At 34.8% G+C, this 13,157-nt stretch overlaps 1 protein-coding gene and 1 pseudogene across 7 annotated transcripts in view; one reads left to right on the forward strand and one right to left on the reverse strand.

The window, feature by feature from the left end:
- LOC105309820 (putative MAGE domain-containing protein MAGEA13P) overlaps positions 1 to 13,157 on the forward strand; it is a 105,390-nt gene that overhangs the window by 16,686 nt on the left and 75,547 nt on the right. For 6 of the 7 annotated variants that reach the window (XR_897422.2, XM_023526432.1, XM_023526433.1 and 3 more), the window contains one exon: positions 12,607 to 12,747. The exons of the other annotated variant lie outside the window; for it this stretch is intronic. The gene's annotated coding sequence lies outside the window, so the exon portion shown is untranslated. The remainder of the gene's footprint in view (positions 1 to 12,606; positions 12,748 to 13,157) is intronic. 7 annotated transcript variants of the gene reach the window in all.
- LOC111734208 lies at positions 11,566 to 11,685 on the reverse strand (annotated as a pseudogene).

A 13,157-nucleotide genomic window follows, 5' to 3' on the forward strand; every position in this document is an offset into this window, starting at 1 on the left:
GCTTAGGTGACTCTGTGTGTGTGTGTGTGCATGTGTGTGTGTGTGTGTGTGTGTGTGTGTGTGTATATATAATGTATACAAATATAAAATCATATATACACACACACATATATATATTTTAAATTATTTTTTAATTTTTTTCAACAGTAAGTCATATATATTTTGCATTGTATGTTTCACCACCCATACTTAGATTTCTTTCTGTCATCACATATTTGACCCCTTTTACCCTATCTACCTCCCTCTCCCCTTCCCCACCTTCTGGTAACCACTAGTCTATTGTCCCTGTTTACCTTCTCTTTCCTTAATGCTCTTTCAGCTCCCTTGCTTAAACTCTCAGACAATGAGTGTTCTACTAGGAGTGGCCATGTGACTAATTTTAGGCTTTTGGAATGGGAGTGGGAGTCATGCATTTGAATTCCAGGTCATCCTAAAGAAAATGAACTTCCATGGATTGTTTTTCTCTACTCATGTACTAGAACACGGACATAGCAGCAATCCTGCTTTGACCATTCAGTTGAAGACAATTCTAAGGAAATGGCAGAGCAAAAAGAATATATTGCTCCCTGAGTGACTACTTTGAGCAGAGTAGCTCCTCCAGCTCAGAACAGCTTAACCATTATATGAGAGAAAAAATAAACTTTGGTTTTATATAAGCCAATATATGTCAGTGTTTCTTTGTTAGTTATTTAGCCTTAACTCTAAGAATACATATTTTTATGCTTTGGGTGCAAATTATAAACAATAAAATGCATACACCTTTAAAAGATGTTCAGTTCTTGTTAAAATTTATAATCTCATATAACCACCCCCCAAAAAATATTTTGTTCAGGCCAGAAATTCCCTTGTCTTTTCCCATCAATCCCCATAGGCAATATTTCCTAATTTCTATTAATATAGATTAGATTTGTCTCTTATGAACTTTATATAAATGGGAAAAACATAGAATGTACTGTTTTGTGTCTGGCTTTATTGAGCATAATGTTTTTGAGATTCATCCATGTGTTACATTCTTATTTTGAAGTTGCATTTTATATGGCTATACCACACTATCTATTCACCAATTGATTGACATTTGGTTTGTTCTCTAGTTTGGGCTGTTATGAATAATGATGCCATTATCATTTTTATAGAAGTCTCTTTTTTTGGATCTGTGTTTTCATTTCTCTTGGGTAAATACCTAGGAGTGGAAACACTGGATCTTAGTACGGATGCATGTTTAATTTTTATAAGAGATTGATGAATAATTATCCAAAATCATTGTAATATTTTGCACATCTACTAGGAACATGTGATAGTTTCTGTTGTTTTTCATACTGAATGATATTTGTTATACTGTGCCTAGTCTGTTATTAATCCTTGGATAAGTTCTTCATTTATGATGTTGTATTTTCTAATCCTCGCATTTTTATTTCGAAGGGTTTTTAAAATATATTTTCCGTCTCTTCAGTGAAATTCTTCATCTGTCCACCTTTTCATATAAATACCCTACCTATTTATCATAGACATTGTAAAGCCCCGCTTGATAAGTTCAATTATCTCCGGATCTGCTTCTATTTACTATTTCTTCTCTTGATCATAGGTTACAATTTAGTGCTTCTTAATGTTTTTCATAATTTATTGTGTGCCAGATACTGTGTGTAAAAGAAACACAGTAGAATCTAAAGTAAATAATGTTTATCTCAGGAAAAGTCATATCCCTTCTCCTGCTGGGCCATAATGTATTGGAGGAGGGGAGTCGAGTCCATCTAATCTATATTTGACCTGGATATGGACTTTTTCTTCAACTTTAGTTAGATTTATTTCACCATTAATTTAGATTATTTCAGTGGTGGGGTCAGAACTTCCCCTTCAAAGGAGATCAAAGCATCCACAAACTCTAAAGAACTTTTTATGCTTAATACTGCAGTCACAAGCTTGCAGATCCAGGGGAAATCACAGCTTTATAGTTTGGCTGACAATGATTGGGTTACCTTAGAATTCCTTTGCTTTTTTGTCTTGCCCCTGGATTTCTGCTCCTCGGGTGATCTCTTCCTTGCTCAAAGCCTTTGGAGGGCCACTGCAATGACCTTGATGAAGAACCAGCTCTCCTGTCATATCTTCAGGCTTTTGCCTTTCATACTCAGTTTTTGCTGGGCTACCCCTGATATCTTGTTGAAAGCCCATAGGAAAGGTTGACAGGTAGATGCAGACTTGTTCTGCCACAAGGACTCTTAAGAATTCTGTCGTGTTAACTCCAAGCCATATATAGCTATTAAATGTTTAGTAAAAGTTTTGTTCTTTTCTCCTATGCCCATCTAATAGATTTTTTTCTCTTCCTTCCCACTCTGCCTGGGATGGAAATGGCATCCATTCTCTTGTCACCTAGAAAGGCTTGAAATCTATGTATTTAGTTCATTGAAAAATTCTCAGCTCTCTGATTGGTTTTTAAAATTTATGACTTTGTATATTATCTAGGTTTTCCTCATTGATAGAGTGAGAAGGACAATCTCTTTTCACTTTCTATACCCTAACTGGAACACATTACAGCTCTGGATATCTTATTCTCTACAATAAAATAAAAAAAGAAAAAAGAAATGATTGTTAAACATTGGAAAGGAAGACATAAAGTTATCATTATTATAGGTAATAGTCTCATCTACATAGAAAATCAATGAGAATAACAAATGATTAGAGCTAGTAGGAGAGATCAATAAAATGGCATTCAAGATAGCAGCAGGAAAAACAAAAAAAATAAAAAGCTTTCTATATGCTAACAACATTGTGTCTTCCACAAAAACCTTATATAACCATCTTTCGCCCTGTTAGAGCTAGGTGTTTCTTTCTCTCTGCACTTAGAAAATTTCTTATACATTTCAATGACAAAATAATGTATTTTATTATGATTGCCTTATATGTATTTCTGTTCCAAAAAAGACTTTGAAAACTTGAGGACAAGAATAGTCCTATTGATACATGCATCATGAGCATTTAGCACAAATCCTAGTAAGAAGAGGAAACTTAATAAGTATTGAACAACTGAGTGAGTGAAATACATTGAACTAAAAGATTCCTAAGGTCTCTTCCAAGTATGAAGGTAATGCTTTTATAAATCATCTTTTTAGGGGTCTAAAATAACTAATGAAATATTCACTCCCCAAATAATACCGCACATACTTAAGCCTTTTGGTGTGCTGTGGTCTTTGTAATTACAGTACTTAAAGGTAATATATGGTAAATCATTAGGTTAAGTCAATGTTTCAGAGGAAGATAGAACAAATGAGTAATGCGATCAAGCTTTGTACATTGAGTGACCCTAAGAACTGACACTTCATTCGGTTGTTTGCTATTTCTTTAATGAATCACAGCAGTTTTCTTAATTAGCAAGGGCCCATCTGTTTCCAGAACAAATGGCAGTTAGTACAACAAGAGCTGAAACAATAAGACAGCTTAATTTTGGAGTGCAAATTGCAATAACAAGTGACATAATTACTAGTTTCGGTTTTCCAGATATGGTTTGGTAGGTCTTCTAGAATAGAGGTCAGTCTGGTCATCTTGTCCTCTTTTAATTCATAATATACTGATTGTTGCTATTTATTTATAGAGGAGGCAATACTATCTGTTAAAGGACAGAATTGGCTATTTAGGAAACAGCAAGCTGCTTCTTTGGGTTTATAATTTGACATATACAATAAGGCTATTATTTCTGAGGCAAATATATCATTTGTAAATTGTTTTCAATATTAGGGAGAAAGAGCTATTTCAATATTTGTAGGAGAAAGCTATTTTTTATTTCTGTAAAATTTTTATTACGTTTGCTACATATTGAATATTCTATAGTTCTTACAGGTTTATAGCTCCTTTAGGTAGTTACCAAATTCAAGGATGACTTTCTTCTTTGGTTAGAACTAATTCTGATCCCTTCAAAATAAGCAATGAGACAAAACTCAGTGTCTACCACCCCTCTCCACAACTTGTAGGAAGCATAGAACTAGATAGACAATGGAAAAATAGAAAAATCACAAGGAGAGAGCCAAAACTATCTGAATAATATCTACATGCTGTTTAAAGTATAAGATACAGGGGCAGAAGAAAAAATATTTAACTGGTTTATATTTCTTGGTTCCTGTAATATCTATCTCATTGCTTATTTTGAAGGGACTCATGACATGACACATCCTCGGGCAGAAATAATTGGCAATAGTAACAGCCAATCATAATTTGATTGCCTGGTTTGTCTCTTTTCTACTAAACTACTAAAATAACAAACAAACAATTGAACAAAGACATGTTTTTTTTACAGAAACTCCAAGAGCACTTCATGTGACATGATTGGGTTATTAATTCAACTTAAATTTTCTCAAAATCTATGAGCCATGCATTGTATCAAACCATGGCAATATAGTAGTGAAAGAAATAGAAAATATTCCTGCCCTTGGGTAGCTTACATTCTAGTGAGGAGAGACAGGCAATAAACAAAATAAATAAGCAATGCTTTAATGAGATTTCACATAATACTAAGTGTTCTGAGTTAACATTAAGTAGGGTAAGGGAAGAGAGAATGGCAGCAGCAGGGCTGTCCTGAGCAGGTGCTAATTAATGGATTAATGTATCTATCTGAAGACAAGAGGGTCTTAGGCAGACTAACAAGAAAAACCAAAGATGATGTTAAATCAGGCTTAATATGTGTTTGAGAAATAACAATGTAGCACATGCAGTTAGAGTCCAGTGAATGAAGTGGAAAGTACTGGAGTATGAGATTGAAAAGGTAGGCTGGATCATGCAGTCAAAAGGTCAAGTAAGATGACAACTAAAAAATGACAACTGGATTTGGCAACTCAGAATTCATTGGAGACTTTGACAAATGTGTTTTCCATGCTGTGTTACAGAGTAGTATTGGGGACAAGAGTCTGATTGTTCAGTGTCCAAGAGAGAATTAGAGGTGAAGAAGTGAAGACAAGTATAAACATATCTTCCAATAAGGTTTATTATAAAAGGAACAGAAACATGGTGTTAATTCATCATTTTTGTAAAAGGAACTGTAAAATGTGATAGATACATACTATGTATACTGTGTAGAAGTGAGAAGCAATGAACTAGGTAAACACAGCAACATAGATATATGTTAACATTGTATAGTTCAGCGGAAGAATTAAAGAAGATAATGGAATCTATATACAATGTCATTTACACGAATTAAAATACTGAAAAGAATGTTACATGTTTCAGAAGCATACATACAGGTTCAAGGACCTATAGCAATTATAGTATTGAGTTAATGAATAAGAGCTGGTGCTGTTGCTGAGGTTAATGATAGTGATTACTGCTGCAGTGGTAGTAATTCTAGTAGTAGTAGTAGTAGTAGTAGTAGTAGTAGTAGTAGTAGTAGTAGTAATAGTCGTCGTCGTCATAGTAGTAGTAGTAGTAAATTTACAAAAATGAAATAAATATATTCACAATTTAATACAGTTTTCAGAGAGAACAAAGATGTTCAAGAATTACCACAAATAAATAAATGAGAAAAGTCTAGATTGTCAGGATCAGGTCAGTAATGGCAGAGAGGACATAAAGAAAGATGATATTGGAGAAATCGTGAAAGTGAAGTAATCTAAAGAGGATAATTGCGAGATGAAGCTTGGGGCGGGTTTACAAAGAGAAAATCATCAACTCCTCAAGGCTCCAACTTATGGTGTCTTTAGTCTTTAGTGGGCTCATAAACACATTTATTCCAATTGCTCACAAATATGTTGAATGACAGGCTCAAATATGGGTAGCCAAACTGGCCTGAGCTTTGGCTTCATACAAGTTGGCCAAAGAAGTGTATCAGTTTGACTTATTCATCTCAGCTTGACAACTGACTATTTGATCCAAGTCATTGAATCAAAAGGGTTTGGGTGTAATGAATTCAATTCTGAAGTAGACTAACTTTGGAGGATGAAAAGTACTAAAGTGGCCAAGAGAGAAAATGAAATAAGGTATGTTAGCCAAGTTATTTCATGACGAAGTGATGAGGATATTAGACACTGGAGGATACTATGAGACGACAATTATGGGACTCCTAAAGCAGAAACTGGCAAAAATAGCACATAAAGTGATACACACTTTGCACCCTTAAGAGCCAGGAAAGAGCCGACTGCTAAGTTTAAAAGAAAAGGCCTTACAAGATAAAGAAAGGAAGAAAGACAGCTATTTTGAAAAATCAGTTTTGACCAGATGGATTATGTCTTACCCTTGGCATTGAGATTGTCATCAACTAACCCCGATCCTGCTAGGTCTTTTCAACACCAAGTTATATTAAACCAAACTTTCCTCATACTGTACCTACATATAGCTGACTTTTTGAAAGGAAATGCAAATCAGTCCTTGTTTAAAAAAAAAGTTAACTAATTTTTTAGACCCCATTATTTGCACTCTTTGAAATATCTGAGTATAAGGTATTTGCCAGTTAGCCCACACAGATATGCATCTGTTCCAATATACTTCATAGGCTCTGCTTCCTCTCCATATCCTTTAAATATGTCTGTGACTATGTTTCTGCTTCCATTTTTATAACTTCATACTTGGTTCCTGGGTGATAAGATCAGCATCCGTATCTAAAACCACCATGTATATACTGATGCTTCTGTAAGAACGAGCTCAATCCCAGAATTCTCTCCTGAGTTACAGACTCATATTTCCCTTACTTAATAACCATCTCTTCTTCACTTTCCCACAAGTACCACAAACTGCAAATTTAAAACTAAACTTACATAATCTGTAGAGTGAGAATGGAGGCAGAGGGTAACAGTGGTTTCCCAGCACAAACTGTAGTATTTGGGGGAAGAGGAGGTGCTGACAGAAGACAAAGTTGTACAACACCGAGTGGAGGGTTTATGCTTCACTATTAAATATATGCCATTATTTCAATTTTATAGATGAAAAAAGAGATTCATAAAGGATTAATATACCCAAGGTCTTACAGTTATTAAATAGCAATGGAATTATCATTAGGACACTGTAGAAAATAAGAAAATTAAAGCAAAGTAGATGTATTATTTAGAGGAAATGCAATTTTAGACAACAAATTCCTGAAAAATGGAGTTCAAAAAATGACAGCCCCCATTCATTTGTATAAGTTATAGGGTTTGTACAAAAATATCACTCATGTTTCAATCATCCTGCTTTCAAATTATATAGAATAGCTAAGACATAGGCAGGTATCATAATGACGGCATTATTATCAACCCAGAGACACATAATACAAGTTCTTTTAATATAAGTAAAAGTTATAGTGAATTAAATGATCTAAGATGGCTACATAGAGAAAGAGACATAGCATTTTCCCAGCTGGAGGTGCAGCTCTCCCGGCTCCACACGAGGCAACACAATCGTCAATGATGTTGTGTAATTAGGATTAGGATTTGATCAAGTCTTTCAAGAAGATAAAGCTGAGCATTCTCCCCCTCATCTTTTTGTTGTTTGGGGGAGGTCTCATTCCCCTCTGGCAACCTCTAATTGCTCTGAGAAGCATGAAGAAATCCTGACTCCATTCCAGCCTGCTAGCTTGATGCAGCCATGTATAAATCAATTGCATTAGGGCATTAATGCATCTTGCCCTTGAACATTCATATCCATTCACTCACCTTATAAGGGAGCTAGTACAAGACACTGTGGCACAGATTAAATCAGAGGCCACTCTCAGTCGTCTACCTCATTAGAACTAGGCTTCAGATCTGCCTGAACTTTCAGCCTCATATTGGTAAAGAAAAGAGAACAGAAAAATAAGAATATAAAACATGAAATCTGAACTAATTAGATTTCTGGAGAACTAATATGTGGCAATTTTATTCTCTATGAAAAAAATAAATGATGTTTAAAGTAGAATTTTAAGTATGTTTAATTTAATTCAACACTTATCAAATGCCTGCTACTTTCAAGAAAGTTTACACCATGGAAGATTACTTATGAGAAGGACAGTTTTGTTGTCACCAATATCTGACAGGCTAAAATAGGGATAAGGGTATTTTGGCAACTGATTAAAAAAATCCATACACCGGTGCAGCTGGAGCATTAATAGTAAAAAAAATGGGTTAGTGGGAAATGGAGCTATAGAATGCTTTGTGCTAGAGGACTTCAGTAAAATTAAATTGAACTTTTGCACTGCCTACCCACCCATTATAAGAACATTAAATGAGATACATAAGGGGTTATTTTCACTTTTAAAATTTAATGATTGAAAATAATAGGTAATTCTATGACGACTTCTTGAAAGTTAGCATAGTAAAGAGCACATTTTATAAAGGAGAAAGTCAGGATGTTTATTGAACGTTTTAAACCACATATGACACTCCATATCTAAGGGTAAAAGCTACAGGATTGTTCTATTTTGCTGAAGTTTAAAAATCACTTGTAGTTTCCGTAATATCAATCTATACAAGACTCTGTCAGGTCGAAAGGGAGAGGCAATTACTTGTTTTATACTCATAAGCTACAGCTCAGCCAGCTGTCACTCTATCAACATACTAATGTGAAAAGAGACATTGGGAAGACAGCTGCAAAGATATAGAACACACACAAGACACTGTAGGCTACTAGGATGGGACAGGGAACTATGGAAAGAAATTACTGAATTATATTGGCTTCAGAGGCAATTCATTCAACTAGATAATATACTCAAATAATGAAAGAAAAAAAGGATAAGTAAAAATTTAACTTCAGATTGTTTGAGGTTGTTATTAGCACAGGTGAATTCTCTTTGTTTTGGTAACTCTGAGAAGTTCTTCTTCAAATAAACAAGTCATATTACACCATAAACATCAGAACCCTGTCCTTGACATTTAGTCTATTGTCAGATTCAGGGGTAAGCATGTGTTTACCATCCACATGCTGGGAGAACCCTTTGGCATTTGTGACCTCTGATACAATCTCTATGTGCTGAGGGTGAAGGTGGGTTTGGTCAGGTCTTTAGTTTTCTTAACTGACACTGAGTTCATTGTTTTCTGGTCCAAATGACAGTAATTTTAATCACAGTCATAGCATTGAAAATCCCAGTTGGTTTATGTTTCTAGCTGTGCCAGGGGCAGGACCTGCACATAATATGACTAAATCGACAAAATATAAGGAAGGCAGGAAATAGATCAGATGTGAATTACCAAGCATCGTTTGGTTATGGATAGAAAAATGCTGGTATTTTCTCCGTTGGTTTTAACATCTATCTTTAAATTTCACTTTTTAAGAATCTTTATGATACATATTTTTACTTAGATCGTATCTGCTAAATAATCTATAGTGGAAACCTAGGTTTGAAGCAAATAAGATAGATATATTTATATAAATAAAAGAGAACAATGACTTCTATTTCCAGCAAAATGGCATACTAGATATCCAGAAAATCCTCCAGCTAAACACAAATCCAAACGAAAAGCCACCAAGAAATACTGGATAAAATGAAATAACATTATTTTAAATGAATATCTGAACTCACAATAAAATTAGGGAAATGCCCAGGGAATGAAATGAAGCAAGAGAGCAGAAATCCACAGCAATAAGTTGTTTCAGGAATTTTCTTAATAAGGAAGTGGCTTGTATTCGAAAGGTCATAAGATTACAAGAGACCTTGAACTCATACAAAGTGAGAATTTATATTTGAAACAGTTCTTAAAATTTCTTTGTTAACCTACAAGTTTGTTGGTAGAATATATTTTATTGTCCAAATATGGGTGGGCATATTTTTTCTTATTAACTTCTAATGTAATCGAAGTGATATTTGAGATCATGGTTTGTATGACAGCCAGTCTTTGAAATTTGTTGAGGTTTTCTTGTGGTATGGCCTAGTTCAACATTTTACATTCCATGTGTACTTGAGAAAATGTGGATTTTCTAATTGTTGGAAAACTATCATCTATTATGTATTATCTATCTGTCTGTCTAATTATATATATGTGTGTGTGTATGTGTGTGTGTATGTGTGTGTATGTATATATATTTTATATATATATAAAATCTGTCATCTTCAATTGACCTAACTACACATATACATACATGGTTTTAGTCATGGGATACCACCCTCTGCATCGTCGGTTTTCCTAAAGCCTGAACACACCTATATTAATAGTCTATTTATTAACTTATTTTCAAATCACTCATTTTTAGCATGCCATCAATGTCTTGCAGGGTGCCGAAAGAATTAAAAAAAAAAACCAACTGTTAAACAGTAAGTGCCGCAATCCACAGATGTTTACCCAAAAATCTAGAATGACAGAAAACTCTGTTAAGGAAGTCTTTTCTGACTTCAGCCAGTGTTAATGAGACTGCCAAAATTTCTATAATCATGAACTTTGCAGAGCTGAAGTAGTCAAATTCTCCATTGTGGCCAATTTCTAAAATTAAAATAAGTGGGCTGACCAGCTAAATATGTGCTATATTGGTTTAAATGGGGTTATCTTGGAGGAGCCAGAGGAATTGGAGAACCCAGAAACTCAGGGCCTCTCCAATGCACCTCCTGCACTACCTCTACTAAATGAAAATAAGTGATACTGGGTATGCTGAAATGCAGCATGGAAGCCAACTTTACATTCTAAGGAAGATTAGAGATGTCTCCCAACCCAACACCCTAGCCTAATGGTTTTCTTATCCAAGAGAAAAAGCTCTGTGTCCAGGAGAAAAAAAGAAACCCCAAGGGGTTAGCATATCCCTGATTTTCCATTTGCTCACTCAGGGATTCAAATGGCATGACCCAATGGGGCTTTAGGCATTAGTTGCTATCAGATAGAATTCTCCAGAATGAATTGTCAGGCAGTCAATTTAAATTTTACTTGATCTATAATTCCAGAAAGAAAGCAAATCTGGTAGTTACTTGTGGTTGTTCAGCTTCTCAATCAATTCTAAATCCCCAAGGCCAGCACCAAGAAGTAATGGCCATCTCAGCAGAAATAACCACCCTGCCCCAGCCATGGAGAAACCATTACAAATTTGTCAGTGGAATTGAGGGACACTTTAAAGGAAAATCATCTGAATAGGCAGAAGCAGAAGTGGCCAGAATGGCCATATAAGGCATCATTGTTCTTCCAGGAGATGCTCATCAGAGTCACTCATCCAATCACTGAACTTTCCCTCCCTGTCTGGCATAATACAGTCACTCTTTAGAACAGGAAATTATGAATGTTGTGTCTTTCCATGCTCTTAAAAAAAAACTTTCCATAAGTATTTACTGATGATTATGACAAAAGCACTTGTACATGAATTTACTACTGAATATATGCATAGGATTATGGTTTTATTTTAAAGCACTTTCAGAATTTTCTTCACATTATGAAAATTTCAGACATAAAAAAAAAAAAACTATGAAAAGTATAATATAATGAACACCGGTGTTCTCATGACCAAGGTAAAGAACGAAGCATTACAACAACAACAAAAAAAGTCAAACTCATAATATAACAGGTAGTAGAATGGTGGTTACCAGAGTCTCTGGTCCAGCGAAAGAAGAGACATTGATCAAATGGTACAAACTTTCAGGTATAAGGTGAATAAGTTGTGGAAACCAAATTTACAGCATGGTAACTGTAGTTAGTCATAATGTATTTTTTTATTATTTATTATTATTTATGACTACAGCACCTAGTCTTCCTAGGTGGTCTCCCATCTAAGTACTAATCAGGCCCGACCCTGCTTAGCTTCTGAGATCAGACGAGATCGGGCACGTTCAGGGTGCCATAGACCATGGACCGTGGCTCCACTGGGGCGTGAACCTAGGACCTTCTGTGTGTAAAGCAGACGTGCTAACCACTACACTATGGAACCACGTCCATAATGTAATTTTTTTTACTTGAAATTTGCTGAGAGCAGATCTCGTGTTCTTAACATACACTCACAAAAGTAGTAATAATGGGTTAATTAGATTGTATTAATGATTTCAAAATGTATAACATATATCAAAATAGCAAATTGTATACTCCAAATAGATGTAACTTTTATTTGTCAAAAATAAATTAGAATAAAGAATAAACCTCCTTGAAATTACACTCCTTGCCTCTTTCACCCTGCTACTTTCTCAGTGCTGTCCATTGTCCTGAATTTGATATTTATCACTCACATACATGTCTTAATTAGTTTACTAATATGTAAGTTTCCTAAAAAATACATATACATATACACTTACATAACACGTAAGATGTAACCTCATGCAATTTGATTTTCACTATACAACATGTTTTTAAGATGTATACATGTTGATACTGCTCTAATTCATTTACTTCCACTGATAAAAATGTTCTATTATATGAATATAACTCCTATATTATTATAATTATTTGCTTTCTCATTAGACTATAAGACTCACGAGAGTATGGTGTGTCTCATTTATATTCCTCACTAAATCCCATATTCCTAGTACAGGTCCCAGTAAATACTAGGCACTCCATAAACATTTGTTAACGGAAAGATTGCTTTTGTAAATGTTGACTCTGCTCCTTTAGCTCATCTTCCCTAGAGGCGTAGCTATGAGTAGCTATGTGACTGAGTTCTAGCCAATGGAATGTGAGCCAAAATGAGTTGTGCCACTTTAAGGCTTGCATTGTAAGAACAGAAAACAAAACGAACCAAGAACACCCACTTTATCCATTCCTCTCTGTTCTTTTGCTCTTCTAGGTGGATAGAATGGAGATGACAACTAGGGAAACCCTGAAAGCCAGAAACTCAATATGGCAGAACCTCCATTAGCCAGAGATTCCAAAAGACTTTGTGGAGGAAGGCAGCCCCCTGAGCTCTTCACCTGTCCTCTACTTTTATGTGAGTAAGAGATACACTTGGGTTGTGTTTGAGCCATTATACATGCAGATCATGTTAGCCATCAGCCTATTCTAAGTAAAAATTTCTGTATAATTCACCTCTGAGCTATGATTGAGCTGCATCTTAGAGTTTCTTATATATAACATTTTCATTATTGCTGTTTTCTAAGATTGTAACATTTTAGTTGTGATATTCTCTCTGAATCAAGTTGTTTAGTAGAAGACTTAAAAGTTTCACTGCATTTAAATTTTCCAGAGGGGGTAAATATATGCTTTTTTAGTTTTGTAATCAATAAGTATTATCATTCAGATGTAACGATCAGAAAATGTTGTCTGCCCTGCTTCTAACGATTTGGAATATATTAATTTTTCTTTATGGTCAGTGTCATGAATGTTTTATGTGTATTAAAA

This window comes from Pteropus vampyrus, unplaced genomic scaffold (assembly GCF_000151845.1).
Source record: "Pteropus vampyrus isolate Shadow unplaced genomic scaffold, Pvam_2.0 Scaffold869, whole genome shotgun sequence".
In the NCBI taxonomy this organism is placed as follows: domain Eukaryota; kingdom Metazoa; phylum Chordata; class Mammalia; order Chiroptera; family Pteropodidae; genus Pteropus; species Pteropus vampyrus.